At 45.1% G+C, this 21,068-nt stretch overlaps 1 long non-coding RNA gene across 1 annotated transcript; it reads left to right on the top strand.

Annotated features, from left to right (window-relative positions):
* Positions 1 to 32: 32 nt before the first annotated feature.
* LOC149122392 (uncharacterized) lies at positions 33 to 19,997 on the top strand. Its single transcript, XR_016220193.1, has 3 exons — positions 33 to 273; positions 764 to 894; positions 19,967 to 19,997. It is a non-coding gene; the product is annotated as an uncharacterized LOC149122392 (long non-coding RNA).
* Positions 19,998 to 21,068: the final 1,071 nt, after the last annotated feature.

Consider the following 21,068-nt stretch of genomic DNA (forward strand, 5'->3'; position numbering starts at 1 on the left):
CTCCTCACCGCGGAGCCCGGCCCTCCGGTGTCGGGAGGCGGGCAGCCGGCGCGTGCAGGTGTGCAATTCCCGGGGAACTGCAGCCTGTGTGCGCTGGGGTCGTCGGCCGGCGGCGGGAAGCCCCGAGCCCTGGAGGAGGAGAGTTGTGATCTCCTGCAGTCCTTATATCCCGGCGGCCCACGTGAGAAAACGTGATGTGGCAAGACCTTTTGGGGCTGATCTCCAAAAGTCTGCCTCCCTTTCGGAACTTCTCTGCTCCTGCTGTGTATTCTGGTCTGTACTGGGACCCTGAAGGCACCGAGAGTTCGGCGCGCGCGCGCGCACACACGTAACACACGTAGACACAAGTTGTTGGGTTGGCATGCCCCCCTCCCTCGTCTGGATCGTGGTCTTTGGTTTTTTGTTTGTGTGTGTGTGTGTGTGTGTGTGTTTATGTACGCCTCTAGGCTAAAAGAGGGGCTTTCGGAAGATTTTATCCCTTCGCTCTGCAATTTTTCCCAAGGCCACCCCCAAACGAAGTCTAAGTAAAATCAGTGTGTTGTGAAAGTCACATAAGAACCCCTAAACCCTTCTTGCAGCGGAAGCAAGTGGCTCTGTTTTTTTTTTTTTTAAACAATGGTGGGGGGACCCAACAATGTATTGCAATGTGGTAAAGAACCAAAATTTAAGGTCCAAATTTAACAAATACCGAGTGCCAAGCATTTTACATATATCTCTTTAAGTCTTTCTGACACTTGTAGAAGAGTATGTTTCTATTTTATAGATAAAGAAACAGTCCTGGAGAATTTACGTGACTTGCCCAAGATCAATCGCTTTTAAGTGACAAAGTATCTAGAATTCAAACCAAGGTCTTATCGCCAGGTCTGCGCTCTCCAACCCCACTGAGGGCTTGAGGTAAAGCAAGACAGATGATGCAACAAATGGTGCCTTGAAGGGAAATGAAAGTAATTTTGCTGATGGTGCCCTGGCTTAAAAACTTGTGACTGCTCTTTGGTCCTGTTTTCAAAGTACATTCTTGTGATAGCGTCAGTGCTAGCAAAATTGTCTTCTTTTTCTGCATTCCAGGTTCAGATAATTTTAAGTAAATGGTATGAAGTTATGGCAAAAAAAAAAAAAAAAAAAAAAAAAGGCAGAGTAGGGAACTTGAAAGCTGTCCTTCCTCAAAAGCAATGAATAAATTGGCGAACCTGCCGGAGTCACCTTTTTTGGAAACTCTAGAACTAATAAAAAATTTTTTTAAAAACCCAGGGGAACACTAGATGAAGAGAACTGAAGACTTATAGTAAGGCAGCTGTGCGGTCATCTCCCATTCTTCAGGTAGCTGACCCTGAAGACAGCAGCCTGCGTCCCTGGTACAGTTTACCATCACCACAGGGAGCAATGTGGACTCATAGTTGTGTGGTTTCTGAGGGGTCAGCTGACTTTTTTTTCCCCAAAATATTTATTTTATTTATTTGAAGGAGTTACTGAGAGGGAGAGAGGAGAGGGAGAGACATCCTCCATCTGCTGGTTCACTCCCCACATGGCAGAAGGAAGCCAATATCCTATGCTGAAACTCCATCCTCGTCTCCCACACGGGTGGCAGGGGCCCAAGCACTTGGGCCATCTTTTGGGATTTTCCCAGGCTCATTTGTAGGGAGTTAGGTAGGAAGGGGAGCAACCAGGTTGTGAACCAGAGCTCATATGGGATGCCGGTGTTATAGGTGGTGGCTTAATCCTATGGACCACAGCACCGTCCCGTGACTTTTATTTCACCTGCCTGAATGCTTCCACAAGGCAGGGCAGCTTTCCAGGCAGTGTTTGTCAAAAGCATTTAAAGGCAGGCCGGCGCCGCGGCTCACTAGGCTAATCCTCCGCCTAGCGGCGCCGGCACACCGGGTTCTAGTCCGGTCGGGGCGGAAGATTCTGTCCCGGTTGCCCCTCTTCCAGGCCAGCCCTCTGCTGTGGCCAGGGAGTGCAGTAGAGGATGGCCCAGGTGCTTGGGCCCTGCACCCCATGGGAGACCAGGAGAAGCACCTGGCTCCTGGCTCCTGCCATCGGATCAGCGCAGCGCACCGGCCGCAGAGTGCCAGCCGCGGCGGCCATTGGAGGGTGAACCAACGGCAAAGGAAGACCTTTCTCTCTGTCTCTCTCTCTCACTGTCCACTCTGCCTGTCAAAAAAAAAGAAAAAAAAAAAGAAAAAAAAAAGCATTTAAAGGCAAACATTAGCAACTGCCTGGCGTGCATTGTGGCTCCCTGCTTTGGGATGCTCATATTCCATATCTGAATACCTGGTTTGAATCCTGGCTAATACACAATTCTGATCCAGCATTCCTACTAATAATGTGCTTGGGAAGCAGTGGAGGATGGCCCAAGTACTTGGGTTCCTGCCATCCATGTGGGAGACCCAGAAGGAGCTCCTGGCTTCTGCCTGGCCCAGCCTTGGCTCCTGACTGTCCCAATCCTGGCTCTTGCTGGCATTTGGGGAGTGAACCAGGGGGTCAAGGAGCTCTCTGTCTCTTGCTGCTTTTCAAATAAACAAAATGTTTCAAAAATAAATGAAGATATTAGTCACTGTCATGGGAGGTAAGATATAACAATTGGGAAAAGTATTGAACCAAGAATCCTGGGAAGAAAAACCCTGGGGAAATGAGATATTTGGGACAAGAAGGACTTTACAAAGCTTCCTTTTAAAAGGGGGAGGCCTTGTGGTGAAGGGGTTAAGCCATCACTTGGGCTGCTCATATCCTGTATTGGAGTGCCTTTTCAAGTCTGGGCTACTCCACTTCTGATGCAGCTTCCTGCTAATGCATCCCTGGAAGTAGCTGGGTCCCTACTATCCACATGGAACACTTGGATTGAGTTCTGGGCTCCTAGCTTTGGCTTGACTTAGCCTTGGCTGTTGGTTGGTATATGAAGAGTGAACTAGTGAATAGATCTCTCTCTCTCTCTCAGCGCTGGCATTGTGGCATAGTGGGTAAAGCCATCACCTGTAATGCTGGCATTCCATATGGAGGCTGGTTCAATTCCCAGCTGCATCCAATATGGGCACCAGTTCAAGTCTGGCTGCTCAACTTCCAATCCAGCTCCCTGCTAATGAGCCTGAGAAAGTAGTAGTGGATGGCCCAAATAAGTTGGGCTCCTGCACCCAGATGGGAAACCCAGATGAAACTGCTAGCTTCACCCTTTCCCAGCCCTAACTGTTGCAGCCATCTGGGAACTGAATCAGTGGATGGAAGATCTCTTTTGTTTTCTCTTGCCTTCTGTAACTCTGCCTTTCAAATAAATTTGAAAAAAAAAATCTCTTTCTCTTTAACTGTACCTTTCAAGTAGATAGAAATAAACTTTTTTAAAAAGCTTTCTTTTAAGGGTGCAATGGATTAAGCTGCTGCTTGCAATACCAGCATCCCAGTTTGCCAGTTTTTGAGCTGCTATGATTTTGATCCAGCTTCCTGCTAATGCACCTGGCAAGGCAGTGGAGACTGGCCCAGGAACTTGGGTCCCCACTACCTTTGTGGAAGAGTAGCTGGCTGTTGCAGCCAACTGGGGAATGAACCAGTGGAGAGAAAAATCTATCTCTGTTTCTCTCTCTATCACTATGTTTTTCAAATAAATAAATCAATAAAGAGAAAAGAAAATGCTCCCTTTTAATCTGGGGAGTCTAGAAGCTCATGTACATGCTCTGGTCTGGATATATTCTCAGAAAAGACCTGCAGATACACTAAATTCCCACATCTGTGCAAGTGGAAAGAGGAGGCTGAGACAGTGTGGTATAAACTGCCTTGCTAAGCATTAAAGGAGGGCCCCAGTCACGGGTAATTAGCATAAACAGAATGCTTCCTTGTATTTTGACTATTTATCTTTTTATTCTTTTGATTCCAAGCATGTAATAAAAGACATCTCTGTTAAAATAATCTCTAAACTAATGAATCAGAGAATCTGATGATCACACACAAAAGAATACAGTCTTCACAGAATTAGTTCAAAAAAGTCACTAAGGGCCCAGCACTGTGGCGTGGTAGGTTAAACCTCCACCTGGCATCCCAAATGGGTTCTAGTCCTGGCTGCTCCACTTCTGATCCAGCTCCCTGCTAATGGCCTGGAAAAGCAGTGGAAGATGGACCAAGTGCTTGAGTCTCTGTACCCTGCACCCCTGGTTCCTGGCTTTGGATCAGCCCAGCTCTGGCTGTTGCGGCCATTTGGGGAGAAAACCAGCAACTGGAAGACCTCTCCCTCTGTCTCTTCCTCTCTCTGTCTGTAACTCTGCCACAGGGCTTGTGTTGCGGTGCAGCGGGTTCAAGCTACAGCCTGCAGCACCAGCATTCCGTATGGGTACTGGTTCGAGTCCCTGAAGCAGGATTCGTATACGGAGACAAGACACGAAGGTCTCTTAACAGGAAGAGGTCTTTTATTATGCTGGCACAAGGCCCAGGTGGAATTTCTTATCCAAAACCCTGAGCCCAGAACAAAGAAAGGTTTTTCCTTATATACGGTTTTAACCTCTTGTCTCCCTTATATGGTTACATGTAAAATTTGATTGGATATTCTAATGTTACATAGCAGCCAGAAGATTGATACAATACAAATGTAGTTAACTGAAGGTATACGTGTTTTACACACATACTGAGCCGTCTGCTGTCTGGCAAGGATTGGCCTCATTGCTCTGTACTAACAAGCAGAACCTCACTATGGTTACATTGAAGTAACACCTTGACAGTAGGGACTCTATTTTGGAGCACCTGGGACTCCATCTTGAAAAAAATACCCTCCCCCCATGAAATTATGACCTAATTATGACTCAGACAATAGCAGTCCACTACATCACACTTGGCAAACTGCATCACACTTGGCAAAGCATAGAAACTCCCTAGCATGATCACTCAAGCTTAAAAACAGATAGGCTGCACCTGGGTTAATGATAAGATTGTAATTTGTCTAGGTCCCATGTATGATTTAGGCCAATACCTGGATAAATGTCAGAATTATAATTGAAATTGTTAAGATTGTAACTGGTATTGTTAAGATTATAATTGATATTAGCTTTGTACAGGCTTTAAATTAGCTTGACCCCAGTAACCATATATTCCTCCCTGATCCTAGCAACCATGCATTCCCCCTTCCATTTTTTCCTTTATAAATTCTGCTGCTTTGGGTTTTGGGGTCGAGAGTTCTTTAGGGCATGAGTCTACTCTCCACCACTGGCAATAAAGGACCATCAAATTTTATCAATGTGTGGTGCTCCTCTGTTTGCACTCGCTCAGGTACAACAACATAGAAGCAGATGGTAACTACATTTGAAGCATTCATAGGCAAACAGATAACAACTACATTTCATTCCCAGGACGGATGCCTCCCTTTTTCTTTTTTGACCTTGAGAAGGTTTCTACCACAGCTCTAATCATGTCAGTTAGAAACAAGTTTAATTAGGGGCTGGTGCTGTGGCTCACTAGGTTAATCCTCTGCCCGTGGTGCCAGCATCTCATACGGGCGCCGGTTCTAGTCCCAGTTGCTCCACTTCTAATCCAGCTCTCTGCTGTGGCCTGGGATAGCAGTAGAAGATGGCCCAAGTGGTTGGGCCCCTGCACCCACATGGGAGATCAAGAAGAAGCTCCTGGCTCCTGGCTTTGGATCAGTGCAGCTCTGGCCATTGTGGCCATTGGAGAGTGAACCAATGGATGGAAGAACTTTCTCTCTGTCTCTCCTCACTGTCTGTAACTCTACCTCTAAAATAAATTAGAAGTCTTTTTAAAAAAATAAAAATAAAGCAAAGGGCAGTGTTTGGTCTACTGGTTATGATGTCGGTCAAGACAACCTCATCCTGCATAAGAGTGCATGCGTTCAGTTTTTGCCTCTGCTCCTGACTCCAGCTTCACGGTACTGCAGACCTTGGGAGGCAGCAGTGACGGCTCCAGTAGATGAATTCCAGTCAAGGAGACCTGCACTGAGTTACCAGCTCCCAGTTTTGTGTTAGCTGGGGGCCATTACAGGTATTTGGGAGTGAACCAGTGGATGGGAACTCTTTCTGCCTCTCAAATAATTAATTAAAAAATAAATTAAAAAAATTTTTTAAAGATTATTTATTTGAAAGAGCAAGAGAGAGAGAGAGACTTCCATCTGCTAGTTCAGTCCCCAAGTGGTTGCTACAGTCAAGTCTGGGCGAAGCTGAAGCCAAGATCCAGGAACTCCAGCCTGTCCTCTGATGTGGGTGGCAGCGTTTCTGCAGGTGTCCTGGGTACATTAGCAGGAAGCTTGATTACAAGCAGAGAAACCAGAACTCAAACAGGTGCTCTTGATATGGGATGCTGACATTACAAGTGGTGGCTTAACCTGCTGTGCCACAATGCCAGCCCCTAAAAAATTTTTAAACAAAGGAGAAAGGGATAGAAGAAGAAAACAAATGAAGATGTCCAGAGGGAATTCTTCACCAGTAGACCTGCCCTTACAAGAAATGCGAAAGGAAGTCCAGGTTCAATGGAAAGGATGGCAAAGAGTGACTCACAGCCATATGAAGAAATTACACCAGTAAAAGTAACTACATAGTTGACTACAAAAAGCATTAGTTTTTACTTTTTGGTTAGTATCCTCTCTCTCTCTCTCTCTCTCTCTCTCTCTCTCTCTCTCTCTCTGACAGGCAGAGTTAGTGGGAAAGAGAGACAGAGAGAATGGTCTTCCTTTCTGTTAGTTCACCCCCCAAATGGCCGCTATGGCTGGCACGCTGTGCCAATCTGAAGCCAGGAGCCAGGTGCTTCTCCTGGTCTCCCATGCAGGTGCAGGGCCCAAGGACTTGGGCCATCCTCTACTGCCTTCCTGGGCCACAGCAGAGAGCTGGACTGGAAGAGGAGCAACTGGGACTAGAACCCGGGGTGCCGGTGCCGCAGGCGGAGGATTAGCCAAGTGAGCCGCGGTGCCAGCCAGTATCCTCTCTTTTTAAAAAAAGATTTAGAAGACAATTTCATAGGGGCTGGCATTGTGGCACAGGAGGTTAAGCTGCTGCCTGTGATGCCAGCATGCCATAGTCAGAGCACTGGTTTGAGTCCTGGCTGCTCTACTTTCAATCCAGCTCACTACTAATGTATCTGGGGAGGCAGCAGAAAATTGCACAAGTACTTGGCCCCTGCTGCCCAAGTGGAAAACCTGGAGAGAGTTGGAGGTTCAAATTGTATTGTGGTCATTTGGGGAGTGAGCCAGCCAATGGAATATTTCTCTCTCTCTCTCTCTCCCCCGCCGCATTGTTCTGCATTTCAGATAAATAAATTACATCTTAAAACAATAACTACAAATCTGTGTGAATGGGCATACAATGTAATCAAATCCAATTTTAGACAGTTCTACACTAATAGTTGGGGAATTCGATACTTTTCATAAAGGACTAGATAGATCAGAAGGAAATAGAAGACTTGAACAACTCTACAGACCTACTAGACCCAACCCCAACATACATCTGTAAAACATAAAGAAATTTGAAAAATTCACAAATAATTGAAAATTAACACATTTCTAAATAACCAATGCATTAAAGGAGAAATCATGAGAGAATTTAGAAAATAGAAAAACTTTGAGGTGAATAAAACCAAAAACACAATATACCAACACCTATGGAATGCAGCAAAATTGGTGATTATGGGGAAATTTATATCTGTAAATGTTCATATTAAAAAAAAAAAGAGGGTTGGGAGTTTGGCCCAGCAATTTGGGATACCTGTATCCCAAATAGGACTACTTGGGGTAGTTTTGCCTATGCTTTTTTTTTTTTTTTTTAAGATTTATTTATTTATTTGAAAGGCAGAGTTAGAGAGGCAGAGGCAGAGAGAGAGAGAAAAGAAGAGAGAGGCTTTTCTTCCAAGTCTCCCATGTGGGTGCAGGGGCTCAATGACTCAGGCCAACCTCTGCAGCATTTTCAGGCCATGGCAGAGAGCTGGATTGGAAGTGAAGCAGCCAGGACCCACATGGGATGCCGGCACTGCAGGCAGCGCCCCATCAGCTACACCACAGCGCTGGCCCCTTGCCTCTGTTTTTGAGCCAGCTTCCTGCTATTGTGGACCCTGGGAGGTAGCAGGTGATTGTTCAAGTACTTGTGTCCCTGCCACCCACGTGGGAGACCTGATTGAGTTCTAGGCTCCTGGCTTCAGCTTGGTCCAGCTCTGGCTGTTTTGAACATTTTGGGAGTGATCCAGTAGAAGGAAGATCTCTCTTTCTCTCTGCCTTTCTAATAAATTAAGTCGAAAAAAGCATAGAAAAATGTATATTATAAAAATGAAATAAATTTAAATTTTTTTTTAATTTAAAAAAGAAAGCTCTTAAACCAATAACCATACTTCTCATCTTAAGGAACTTGAAAAATAAGGGCAAGAGCTAGTGCTGAGCTTTAGTGGGTAAAGCCACAGCCTTCAGGCAGCATCAGTTCGAGTCCTGGCTGCTCCACTTCCAATCCAGCTCCCTGCTAATGTGCCTGGGAAAGCAGCAGAAGATGGCCCAAGTGCTTGGGCCCCTGCACCCATGTGCCTGGGAACTAAGTTCCTGGTTCCTGGTTTTGGATTGGTCTAGCTCCAGCTGTTGCAGTCATGTGGGGAGTGAACCAGCAGATTTAAAATCTCTTTCTCTGTCCCTCCCTTTCTCTCTCTCTGTACTTATGCTTTTCAAATAAAAAAAAAATCTAGCCGGTGCTGTGGCTCACTAGGCTAATCCTCTGCCTACGGTGCCGGCACCCTGTCGCTCCCCCTCTTTGTGGAGGAACGACACAGGACCCTGCGCTGTTCTTTCGTCTGCTCGGCCCTCCCCGGGTTTGCTGCTGGTTCTTCCCGGGTTGGCTACTATCCCTTCCACCTCCGTCGAAGGGCAGTTCCCCCTGGCCACATTCCCCACTTCCGCAGGGGAGCGGCACACCGCCGGCCGGCTCTTTGGGGGCTGCACAGGCGTTCCCTTAGATGTTCCCCTTAGATGTTCCCGGTGCATGCCGTCTCTCTCCTCCTTTATAGTCCTTCTCTGCCAATCCCAACTCGGCTGCCCACACGCCGAGTACGCTGCTCTCCTCCAATCAGGAGCAAGTCCTACAGTTTATTGGTTGAACTGGAGGCAGCTGTGCAGAAGCTGTTTACTTCTCTCCCAGCGCCATATTGTGGGAGAGCAGATGCATAGAATAAGTCTTAATTCCAGTAACTCAGTCTAGTCTGGATTGCTCCCCACAGCACCCCAGGTTCTAGTTCCGGTCAGGGTGCCAGATTCTGACCCGGTTGTTCCTCTTCCAGTCCAGCTCTCTTCTGTGGCCCAGGAAGGCAGTGGAGGATGACCTGAGTGCTTGGGCCCTGCACCTGCATGGGAGACCAGGAGGAAGCACCTGGCTCCTGGCTTTGGATCGGCGCAGTGCGCTGGCTGTAGTGGCCATTTCGGGGGGGTAAACCAATGGAAGGAAGACCTTTCTCTCTCTCTCTCTTTCTCTCTTTCTCTCTAACTCTGCCTGTCCAAAAAAAAAAAAAAAATCTTTTTTAAAAATAAGGTAAAACTAAATCCAAAGCTAGCAGAAAGAAGAAAGTAATCAGGAATAGAGATAAATAAAGAATAGAAAAGCAATAAAGTATTAATGAAATCAATAGTTGGTTCTTCAAAAAAACAAAATTAACAAACTTATAGCTAGACTGGAGAGAAAAAAAAAGACTCAAATTACTAAAAGCAGAAATGAAAGTAAAATCATTACTATCAATCTTACAGAAATAAAAAGGACTGTGTAGGAACAGTGTTGTAGCACAGTGGGCTAATCTGCTCCCTGCAATGCGCTATCCCTGCTGGAACTCTGGTTTGAGGCCTGACTGCACCACTTCCAATCCAGCTCCCTGCTTATGTGGGAAAGCAGAGAACAGCCCAAACACTTGAGTCCCTATTACCCACGTGGGAGGCCTGGATGAAGTTCCCAGCTCCTGGCTTTAACCTGGCCCAACCCCAGCCATTGCAGCCATTTGGGGAGCAAACCAGGAGATGGAAGATTCTCTTTCCCTGTGTTTCTGCCACTTTGCCTTTCAAATAAATAAATAAATAAATCTTGAAAAAAGAATCATATAAACAATTGTTGGGCAACAATTAGGTAAACTGGATGAAATGGACAAATTCTCAGAAAAGTAAATGATACATGAAGAAAAGTGTGAAAGTTGATTAGGAAGAGACTGTATAAGCCACCAAAAGTGAGGCTGAATTACAAGGAGTGGTTAAGGCCCTGGTTAGGATGTTGACATCTCATATTGGAGTGCTGAGGTTGAAGTCCCGGCTTTTGCTCCTGATTGTGGCTTCTACATGCTGTGGAAAGCAGCAGGTGATGGGTCAAGTGGTTGGGTTCCTGCCACCCCTATGGGAACTTGAATTTAGTTACTGGCTTCTGGCTTCAGCTTAGCCCAGCAGGGGGTCATTGCAAGCATTTGGGAAGTGAGCGAGGACATGGGAGTTCAGCCTCTCTCTGTCTCTGCCTTTCAATTAAAATAAATATTTAATATATTTATATACGTATATAGACTTGCAGTTCAGGAAACAATCAGGATTAATCCAAATTCTCCTAAATTCTACAATCCAGGATTTGTAGCTCTTCCACATTGTAAACTACCCCCACTCCCAGTCTTGTTCATTTCTTCTATCAAAATTTAAACTTCTTACCAAATATTTGAATGGAGTCTTTTCTGGTAATAGCTGAATAAGCTTCTAATGTATTGACTGCCTGATTACAATGAGGAATTCTTTGCCTCTGTGTGGCAGAGGTCTTTGTCTTTTAATTAGACTTGTTTCTAACTGACAAGATTAAAGTTGTGGTAGAGGTCTTCCCAAGGTCACAAAAAGAAACAGGGAGGCATCTCTCCTGGGAATGAAATGTTGTTATCTGCTTGCCTGTGAATGCTTCAACTATAGTCCCTATCTGCTTTATAGGTAACCATTTCAGGTTCTACTTGTTAGTACAGAGCATGATGTTAGCCCTTGCCAGACAGCAGATGGCTCAGTATGTGTGTAAAAATAAATCTTCAGTAACTACCTTCCCATGCACCAGAATTGTATTAGTCCTGTGGCTGCTACGTAACATTAGAATATACAATCAAATGTATACATGTAACCATATAAGGGAAGATAAAGAGACTAAAACCTTATGTAAGAGAAACCCTTCTTTGTTCTGGCTCAGGCTTTAGGATAAGAAATTTCACCTGGGCCTTATGCTGGCATAATGAAGGACTACTTCCTGTTAAAAGGCCTTGGTGTCATTCTACATCTGCACAACATTCCAAAAATACTGTCTATTAGCACTGAGAAAAAGGCAAAACAGCCAGATGCTAGGAGATGACTTTTAGAAAATAGGAACAGCCCTGGACAAAGTTTTACCATTTTCATTGATTCTAGCTCTAGTCTACACTGTGAAGGGTGGTGAGAATTCTGACATAAAAAACCAGAAGACAGAATTTAGGTCACTCACAAACATTGAAAAGTAAGGGGGATACTACAGATGATAAAGTTAAAGAAGAGGATCCCAAAAGTTCATGTATACACTCTACCCAGTTTCTTCCTGATCATTAAATGTCATGCATGTGGAATAAATTCTAAGTATCCCAGTTACACATAAAAGACCTGAGCTGCTATTTGAGTTGGCTCCCAAGAGTGAGAGTTGGAAGTTTGAGTTCTGTATTAGTCGGTTTTCTGTTGCTGTAACAAAATACCTAAGGCTGGGTGATGCAAAAGGAAAAGAGGTGTACTTATCTCAGATCAGGCGGGCCCCATCTGTTTGGTCCCTGGGGAGGGCCTCTGGCCACATCACAGCCGGGCAGATGGCATCATAGTGGGAGCACATGAGATCAGGAGGGAGCAGTCACAGGGTGATACAGGAAGGCAGAGGAATTCAGGGCCGCTTGCTCTTTGTATAACAACTTGCTGTCACAGGAACAAACAGGATGGTTTATGAGAACTACATTAATTCCTTCCAGGTGGCTCCCCAGTGACCTAACCACCTGCCATGAGGCCCTAGCTCTCTCTTTTTCTCTCATTTTTATTTTATTTATTTGAGAGGTAGAGTTACAGAGAGAGAGGGAGAGACAGAGAGAGAGGTCTTCCATCTGCTGGTTCACTCCCCAAATGGTCGCAGTGACCGAAGCTGAGCCGAACGGAAGCCAGGAGCTTCTTACAGGTCTCCCATGTGGGTGCAGGGGCCCTAGTGCTTGGGTCATCTTCTACTGCTGTAACAGGCTATAGCAGAGAGCTGGATTGGAAGAGGAGCAGCTGGGACTAGAACTGGCACCCATATGGATGGGATGTCAGCACCGCAGGCAGAGGATTAACCAACTGCACCGCAGCACTGACCCCTCTCTGTTTTGTTTTTTTTTTAAAGATTTATTTGCTTGAGAGACAGAGTTACAGACAGAGAGAGAGGGCTCTTCCATCCACTGGTTCACTCCCTGAATGGCCACAATGACCAGAGCTGGATCAATCTGAAGCCAGGAGCCAGGAGCTTCTTCCGGGTCTCTCATGTGGGTGATAGGCCCCACGCACTTGGGCTGTTTTCTGCTGCTTTCCCAGGAGTATTAGCAAGGAGCTGGATCAGAAGTGGAGCAGCTTTTTAAAAAAATTTTGATTTTATTTATTTGAAAGGCAATGTGTTCATATGGGATGCCAGTGCTGTGTCAGAAGCCTTTATCTTTTAATTAAACTTGTTTCTAACTAACATGATCGAAGTTGTGGTAGAGGCCTTCCCCAAGGTCATAAGAAGAAGAGAGGAACCTGGGAATAGAATGGAGTTGTTATCTGCTTGCCTGTGAATTTACTGCTTGGGCTCCTGCTTGTTAGCACCTGGGGATGATGTTAACCCTTGCTAGACAGTGTAAAGCTCAGTATATGTGTGGGGAAAAAAAATCAGTAACTATGTACCCATTTGCAGTATTGTATCAATTCTTGTGGCCATCATATAACATATGACTATGTAATCAAGTATATGCTTGTAACCATTTAAGATAGAAAAAGGCTAAAACCATACATAAAATACCCTTATTTATTCTGGGTTCAGGCTTTTGGATAAGAAATTCCAACTGGGCCTTATGCTGACATAAATAATAAAATATTTCGTCCTGTTAAAGGCTTTGGTGTCTTGTCTCTGTACAGGAATCCTGCTACAGTGTTAATAGGTGATGTACTTAACCTGTGACCCCATTTGCTCTCTTTTGTTCCTCTACCATGGGGGACACAGCCCTCCTTCCCTTGGGAGGATAAAGCAGTCATGTAGTGGGATTCCTGAGCAGAGACCAGACACCAAGGCAAGGAAGCAGCCTTTTATTCTGCTTGCATAGGCCCAGTTGTATTCACATCTGAGCCCTCAACAAAGTGGGGTGTATTCTTACATGTGTTTCTAGCTTCTTTGTCCCCCATATGTGATTACACACATACATTTAATTGGATATTCTAATGTCACATGGCAGGTATAGGAATTGATACAATATTGTGCATGCATACATAGTTACTGATAATGTTTAACTAGTTTTTCTTAATGCATCTAATATTTCTTCCACACACACACTGAGCAGTATACTATCTGGCAAGGGTTAATACCACTACTCTTTGCTATCAAGTGGAAGTTGAAACAGTTACAAATGAAACATTCTCAGGCAAGCAGATAATAACAACTTTCGATTCACAAGATGAGGTTCATTCTTTCTCTCTCTCTCTCTCTCTCTTCCTCTTTTTGACTTTGGGGAGACCTCTACCACAGTCAGATGCTATCTTGGAAGTGAAGACCAGGTCATTTTTCTTCCTTCTTTTATTTCCTTTTTTTTTTTTTTTTAAGATTTATTTTATTCATTTGCAAGGCATAGTTGCAGAGAGGGAGAGAGAGAGAGAGGTCTTCCATCAGCTGGTTCACTCCCCAGATGGCCACAACAGCCAGGGCTGGGTCAACCTGGAGCCAGAAGACAGCAGCCAGGAAATTTTTCCAGGTCTCTCATGTGGGTGCAGGAGCTCAAGTACTTGGGCTGTCCTCTGCTGCTTTCTCAGGTGCATTAGCAGGGAGCTGGTTGGGAAGTGGAACAGCTGGGACTCGAAGCTGTGCCCATTTGGGATTCCAGCACTGCAGATGGCAGCTTAATGTGTTCCACCACAACCCCAGCCGCAACAGATACTGAACCTTCTGGCACCTTAATCTTGGACTCCTAGACTCCAGAACTCGACAAATACATCTCTGTTCTTGTAAATGATACCCTCTCAGGTATTTTGCCAAAGTGTAACTAAGAGGATAGAATTTAGGCAAGAGGGGGGCACTGGAACTCACAAGCCAGAATTTGGAACAGTTTTCTCCCTTGAGTTTGTTTTTCAGGAAGTTCCAGGAAACCTTATCTTGCAGCATTGTACTCAGAGAGGGCCAGACTTCTGGTCCAGCAAGCAAAGCTGGAAGAAACCAGTCTGATGGGAGTCTCAAACACACATGTATTTTCTACATCCTTGGACACTCCCCTAACCCTAGCTCTAAACTTCCTAGCAAACAACTTCTCAGGGAGGCCTTTATTTTTTATTTTTTAAGGAAATATACGTTTGCACTGTCTCCTTTATTTGTCACAAGTAAACCAACCTTTACTTTGAGCAGCTCCTGCATTAGAGTGATTATTCAGTGACACCCCAAGAGAATGGACTGCTTTTGTCTGCTAACAAAGAGCGGCACAAGTGGACTAAGACACCTGTATTCAAATTTACTTATACAGACAAATATTGGGCTGAATTTGTCCCACAGTAACATCTTCCTTTTCCTTTTTCCACTCTGATGAACAAAAGCAAACTAGTGAGGCTGTAGCTGACTATAACGTCTGTTCCATCAAATAAGTGATGCCTGCTTGTGATTTCCAGAAATAGGCCTTGAGGAGGTCAGGTGCAAAGTAACCTGGCCTTCCCTAGTCAGCATGGCTGGAGGTTTGAATTTAGGGTCACAGATAAGCATGGGCTCTAGGCTGAGTAGGCTTTATCCTAATTAATGAATTACTGGAATCTGCTAACATGATATTTTTGCCTCCTTCTGATCTTGGTCAAATAAAGTTTTGTAGCTATTAGTTGTGTATAATATCCTGCTTTAGATATGGGACAGCTTAGATAGATAATTTTAAGTCCAGGAGCCAGAAGCCTTACTTCCTTTGCTCTATGTTGCCATGTTCACCTACCTGTCAATCAGGGGACCACACCCCAGGAATTACTTCCTCTTAACCGGGACGTCGGGGTGGTAGCATGTGAACGCTTCCATTTTTCTAAAGCTCATAAAAAGCTAGGAAGAACAGAAGCTCTCTCCTCATGGACTCAGGATAAGCTGAGCAGGGTCTGGTAATTCCCTTTCTTTAGCCTACTTTCCAGAAATAAAGCTTTAATGAGCCCGTGTATTTTTCTCACTTCGTAAATAAAGTTTATCACATTGCATGCTGTGTTTGGGTCTGCACTTAGAATTCTTCTCTAAGTAAAAGACAACAGTCTGGAAAATAAATGTAGGCCCAGCCCAGCCCATAACACACGATGAAGCCAAGCCAGGAAGCAAGTTTCTCAGAGAACTGCCCTGGTGTTTGAGACTGCCCGCTATCAGGTCCACAGTTGGCTTCGGGCTGACCTAGTGATCCCGCCTCCCCAGACCGCCCTCACTAAGCAGGGCGACAGTTCTGCTACTGTTTTCATCTAGCGATAGATTCAACTTTCTCCTGAAACCTGTCCTCATAATTTTGATTTGGCATTGTAGCCAGGGACCAAGCTTTCGGTTATACTGAGAGCTGTCATTTTCGGACCCCTGGTCTAGAGATACTGAGTGGAGATTTTCTTTTATTAGCTGAATTCCTCTAAGGAAGAATTTTCTCTCAGTTCACCCTAAGGTAAAGTTTGTTTAGGAAACACAATGTAGGCTCTCTTTCTCTCTCTTTCTTTTTTTCTTTCTACTTATTTATCTAAGGAGACAGGAGAGTAAAGTCCTATCTACTGGTTCACTCCCCAACAGCTCACAAAGGTCAGGATATAGCTGAACTGAAGCTGGGAGCCAGGAATTCAATCCAGATCTCCCTTGGAGGTGGCACAGACCCAACGACTTTGAGTCAAGACTGTTGCTTCCCTGGGGTCTGCATTGGCAAGAAGATAGAATCAAGAGACAGAGCTGGGAATCAAACCCAGGTACTCTGATAATGGGACATGAGCATTTTTTTAAAAAGATTTATTTATTTGAAAGTCAGAGTTACACAGAGAGAGTAGGAGAAGCAGAGAGAGAAAGAGAGGTATTCCACCCACTGTTTCACTCCCCAGTTGGCCGCAACCTTCGGAGCTGTGCTGATCCGAAGCCAGGAGCCAGGAGTTTCTTCTGGGTCTTCCACCTGAGTGCGGGGGCCCAAGGACTTGGGCCATCTTCTACTGCTTTCTCAGGCCATAACAGACCTGGATTGGCACTGCAGGCTGCGGCTTTACTCACTACACCACAGCACTGATCCCCACAAGCATTTTAATACACTTCTTAACCCACAGGCCAAATGCCTGCCCTTGCTTCTTTCTTTTTATCTCATTTTGAAATGAGTTGGTTCTCTGGGGCTGGTGCTGTGGCATAACAGGTTAAGTTGCTGGTTGCAGTGCCAGAATCCCATATGGCACTGGTTTGAATCCTGGCTGTTCCATTTCTGATCCAGCTCTCTGCTATGGCCTGGGAAAGCAGTAGAAAATGGCCCGGGTGTTTGGGCCCCTGCACCCTCATGAGAGACCCAGAAGAAGCTCCTGACTCCTGGTTTTGGATAGGCCCAGCTCCATCTGTTGCAGCTCTTTGAGAAGTGAACAAGCAGATGGAAGACTTTCTATCTCTCTCTCTCTGCTTCTGCCTCTCTCTGTCTATAACTCTGACTTTCAAATAAATAAATAAATCTTTAAAAAGAAAATGGTTCCTTCCCCCTTCCTCTTTCATGACATTGAGATTTTAAGGAGAGTAAGCCGCTTAGTAGAATGCCCTCTGCCCATTGTTTCCTCATTATTAGACTCGTTAAGCTTTTTTGGCAGGAATAAAGCATGAGTGTCGCTCCCCCTCTTCACGGAGGAACGACACAGGACCCTGCGCTGTTCTTTCGTCTGCTCGGCCCTCCCCGGGTTTGCTGCTGGTTCTTCCCGGGTTGGCTACTATCCCTTCCACCTCCGTGGAAGGGCAGTTCCCCCTGGCCACGTTCCCCACTTCCGCAGGGGAGCGGCACACCGCCGGCCGGCTCTCTGGGGGCTGCACAGGTGGTCCCTTAGATGTTCCCCTTAGATGTTCCCCTTAGATGTTCCTGGTGCATGCCGTCTCTCTCCTCCTTTATAGTCCTCCTCCGCCAATCCCAACTCGGCTGCCCACACGCCAAGTACGCTGCTCTCCTCCAATCAGTAGCAAGTCCTACAGTTTATTGGTTGAACTGGAGGCAGCTGTGCGGAAGCTGTTTACTTCTCTCCCAGCGCCATATTGTGGGAGAGCAGATGCATAGAATAAGTCTTAATTCCAGTAACTCAGTCTAGTCCGAATTGCTCCCCACACATGAGCATTTTTTTTCACTGAATCACATGGGAGGTACATGATGTCAACCAATGCATCTTGGTTGTCTCTGATAGCAAGTCTCCAATTCTTTAGTGTACCACATCTACAGTTTTCATGGCCTTATGTAGTTTCCTCTCCTTGACTGGGTCTGTTCCTGAGATTTTCTTGTAATCAATAGAATGTGGCCGATGTGACTCTGTGTAGCTTTTTTTTTTTTCCCCAAGATTTATTTATTTATTTCAAAGGCAGAATTACAGAGAGGCAGAGGCAGAGGCAGAGACAGAAAAGGAGAGAGAGGTCTTCCATTCATTGGTTCACTCCCCAAATGGCCTCAATGGTTGGGGCTGGGCCAATCTGAAGCCAGGAGCTGGGAGCTTCTTCTGGGTCTCCCATGTTGGTGCAGGGGCCGAAGCACTTGGGCCATCTTCCGCTGTTTACCAAAGCCATAGCAGGGAGCAGCATTGGAAGTGAAACAGCTGGTTCACGCACCAGCACCCGTATGGGATGCCGGAGTTGCTGGTGGCAGCTTTACCCACTATGCCACAGCACTGGCCACTGTATAACTTTTTATGCTGGGTCTGAAAAAGCCTTGCAGTCTCTGCCTTGATCTCTTGGAATGCTGCTCTTGGAATGTTGGTTTGGTTGGAATGCTCACTCCAAGGGTAAGCAACCACCATAAAAAGTCTGAGATCACCAACCAGTGAAGGAGCCCAAGCCAGCTCCTTGCAGACAAAGGGCTGTCTGGTCAGCCATGTCAGCTGTTCCAGGCACTAGGCATCTGAGCAAAGAAGCCATCTTGGATGTTTGAGCAAATTGATGTTGAATCTGCAGATAAATTGTCTCACCCAACAGCTGAACGCAACTGCATGAGCAATCCCAACTAAAGTCCTCCAATACCGATAATTATGAAAGATAATCATGAATTGTTTTAAATCACCAAGTTTTGGAGTAATTCTTTATGCAATAACAGATAAACTGGATAATACTGTTATCTCTGGTCCCTTGGTTCAGGTATCATCTGATAGGTTTCTCCATTTTACAGTTGCCACATCTTCTTTATAATTGATAAACAAATTATGAGAAGATCCCTCAAGACCTCATTAATAACCTTTTGTTCATCACACTTTCAGATGCTTGTTTTAGTAAGCCAGAATAAAACATTACTGTGACAGTTGCAAATAGTGGTTGAAAAAAAAACCTTATTGGTTATTTTACATTTGTCAGATAGCATTCTGCTATAAGAAAGAGATTTGCAAGGGCAGACCAAGGTTGTGGTGCAGAAGGTTTAAGATGCTGCTTGGGACACCTGCATCCCATATCTGAGTCTCTGAGATTCAGTCCTGCTCCCACTGCTGATCTAGCTTCCTGCTAATGCATACCCTGGGAGGCAGAAGGTGATGGTTCAAGTGCTTGGGTTCCAGTGGTAAACCTGAATGCAGTTCCTGGCTCCTGGCTTTGACCCAACTGTACAGGCATTTGAACCAACGAGGAAGTCAGATTGCAAGGGGTTGAGGATTGAAAGAGGGGATGGAAGTGGAAGAAGAAAATGTAAGTAGCTCCTTGTGAGGTCTTAATTTGATAATCTTTTAATTAGGTACCATAAAAAAGTTTCAAAATTTCAAAAGACAGATCCCAAATGAAAACGTTTTTCAGTAAAACCCTTATTTCAACAAGGCAAATAGAAATGATCGTAAATATTTAAAATAGAGGCAATTTAACCTTTGTGATTTAGAAAATGGTGTCTCCTAAGGGGAGATATGGCTGTGCAGGTGCATGACTGGGTACGTGGGATATAGACAATGTTCAGCTTCTTGTGTTTTGCCTTGGTTCCTTTGTGCAGCATACAACCTCTATAATTGTATCTCGTGGCCCTGGTTATCCCTGATTTACAGAGACAGAAAGAGAGAGAGGGAGAGAGAAAGAGAAAGAGAGAGAGTGAGATTTAGTGACTTGCCTGGGGTTGCAAGGTTAATACTTGGCCAATCAAAAATGCCCACTGCTGAATTTGTAACCAATTGCTGGTGGTTTCCTTCCTGTTTGAAATCTCTAATCCTTCAGTCTTTTTTTTTTTTTTTTTGGACAGGCAGAGTGGACAGTGAGAGAGAGAGAGAGACAGAGAGAAAGGTCTTCCTTTTCCGTTGGTTCACCCCCTAATGGCCGCTGCAGCCGGTGCACCACACTGATTCAAAGCCAGGAGCCAGGTGCTTCTCCTGGTCTCCCATGCGGGTGCAGGGCCCAAGCACTTGAGCCATCCTCTACTGCACTCCTGGGCCACAGCAGAGAGCTGGACAGGAAGAGGAGCGACTGGGACAGAAACTGGCGCCCTGACCAGGACTAGAACCCGGTGTGCTGGCACCGTAGGCGGAGGATTAGCCCATTGAGCTGCGGCGCCGGCCTTAATCCTTCAGTCTTAAAAGAGATAGGCAGAAAGAGCTTCACCCATGGTCAAGGTTCATGGCCAGAATTTGATCACCACTTTCCTTCTTCAGGTCAAACATTTCCCTTTTAACATACCCAGCATGACCTGCAGTGATGACATCACGAATTACGTTTTCTTTGCCATCCGGGACACAGAGAAATCAGCTTTGTTTTCAGAGGTAGGTAACATGTAATGCAAACACAAGGGGCTAGACCTTCCTTGGTGTACTACACTTTCTTCATAACTGTTTGCCAGACTCTGTAGTTCACTGATAAGCCACTGTTTAGTGGCAAAGGGCCAGAAAGACCGTTAGTCTCAGGGCAGAATTGTCTGAAGTACGCTGCCACAGTATTTGACTTTCATCTTTAGCTCACATTAAGTGCTCATTAAATATACTTTTAACAGTGATTCCTGGCCACTGAATGTGGTATGCCATAAAGAAAGTCTGGTTGGTTAGAAGCAGGCACCCCAGCTAAGTTTAAACACTTAATATTGTCTTAAAGATAAATTTACTTTTTAGTTTTATATTTGGATTTGTTTGGAAGGCAGAGAGATAGAGACAGATAGACAGAGATCTCCCATCCACTGGTTTACTCCCTAGTGTCTACAACATCCAGGGTTGAGATGAAACCAGGTGTTGGGAACTCAACCCAGGTCTCCCACATGGGTGGTAGAAACTCAAATACTTGAGCCATCACCTGCTGCCTCCAAGGGTGCACATTAACAGGAAGCTTGAAACAGAAGCAGAGTCCAGACTTGAACCCAAGCACTCCAATAATGGATGCAGACTCCCAAGGTGTGTCTTAACAACTGTGCCAAATTTCTGTTCCATGAACTGATTTCAAAACCATAATTTTGTTAATTCACAATGAGGAGCAAGTAAGGCTGATAGGTCTTATTCCTAGCACCTCCTTTCTCAGTATCAAAGTACTTGGGAAGCTGAATTATTAATCCAGAAGTTGTTAAGAAAGTGTGGAATCAGAACAGGTGCTGATGAAATATCGTTTCTCACCATGGAAAATACCACTCCAGTAACTGGCCCCCAAGTCCAGGGTGTTTCAGGTTTCAGTCAGTTGCTTATCACCCTCATGATTTTTGCTTTCCCTCACACCATTGTATACTTAGTTTTTTTCTTAAATTGAGTAAACTTTTTTTTAAAAAAAGCTTAAATA

This window comes from Oryctolagus cuniculus, chromosome 14 (assembly GCF_051225735.1).
Source record: "Oryctolagus cuniculus isolate XC-2025 breed Fujian yellow rabbit chromosome 14, ASM5122573v1, whole genome shotgun sequence".
Lineage (NCBI taxonomy): Eukaryota > Metazoa > Chordata > Mammalia > Lagomorpha > Leporidae > Oryctolagus > Oryctolagus cuniculus.